The 1,145-nt window shown below is 68.2% G+C and overlaps 1 non-coding gene across 1 annotated transcript; it reads right to left on the reverse strand.

The window, feature by feature from the left end:
* Positions 1 to 56: 56 nt before the first annotated feature.
* On the reverse strand, positions 57 to 213 carry LOC124973236 (5.8S ribosomal RNA). The gene has a single exon (XR_007106648.1). It is a non-coding gene; the product is annotated as a 5.8S ribosomal RNA (ribosomal RNA).
* Between the last annotated feature and the right edge of the window lie 932 nt (positions 214 to 1,145).

Consider the following 1,145-nt stretch of genomic DNA (forward strand, 5'->3'; position numbering starts at 1 on the left):
AAGCCTACGCGGGGAGGCTGGACAGCAAGGGGGGGGGAATGCGATTGATCGTCAAGCAACGCTCAGACAGGCGTAGCCCCGGGAGGAACCCGGGGCCACAAGTGCGTTCGAAGTGTCAATGATCAATGTGTCTTGCAATTCACATTGATTCTCGCAGCTAGCTGCGTTCTTCATGGATGCACCAGCCGAGTGAGTGATCCACCACTAAGAGTCTATGAGGTTTTACAAGGGGGGGGGGGGCGTGATGACACCCCCAATACTTCCTGGCACGGCACTGGCCCTTTCCAGAGTGGGCGGGGAGAGAGCTTCAACTCCCCGCTGGCCAGCACACAAGGCAACCATAACAGAAATACCACGGTGGTCGGTAAGGTTTCAGGACAGGGCTCGCCCTGCGCCACAGACCCACGAGAAGCGGGTGGGTGTGCGAACAGCCCCACAGGCACCGGGGGTTACCACCCCCCCAACGGAGCGGAGCGGCACACACGCCCCACCGCGTGGGACCCCGCCAGGAAGGGGCTTCTCAGCGGGCGCCAGCGTCAGGGCGCGGCACACACCCCGACCGTGGGGGTGTCAGAGTCCAGGAGAGCCGGGAGGGCCGAGGCCCTCTCCCACCGCCGGGTTCCCCACGGGGCCCGCCGCCCCACACACCAGGAGGGGTCTTTAAACCTCCGCACCGGGACGCGCTAGGTACCTGGAGGTGGCGGGCGAACGAGCGCACATGCGCGAGCGGGTTGGCGGGTGGCACCCGCAGCCGCGCCTAGAGAGCCCTATGCCGCCCCAGCCCGGCGGAGGGACGCGAGGTACCTCGGCGGCGGCAGAACACCGTCCAGGGGAGGGCCATCAGGAGGCAGCGGCGACGGCGGTTGCGACCGCCTTTCGGGCACACCCTCCTGGAGGAGGGGACCCGCGAGGCAGATCGCACCCCGCCGCCGCCGCCACCACCACCGCCGACATGGACGACGACCGCCGCTCTCGCACACACCCTGAGAGACGCGCCACTGGATCGCGCCCCAGTGGCCGCGACCGAGGGAGCAGCCCAGCGTCGGTGGCACACACAGCAGCGCGGGGGTGCGGGACACACCACTCCCCACCAACCGCACCGCACAGGGTGCGCGCTGGAACCACCCTAGCGGGAAGCTGGAGCG

The sequence above is a fragment of the Sciurus carolinensis genome, assembly GCF_902686445.1.
Source record: "Sciurus carolinensis chromosome 14 unlocalized genomic scaffold, mSciCar1.2 scaffold_101_arrow_ctg1, whole genome shotgun sequence".
Classification (NCBI taxonomy): Eukaryota; Metazoa; Chordata; class Mammalia; order Rodentia; family Sciuridae; genus Sciurus; species Sciurus carolinensis.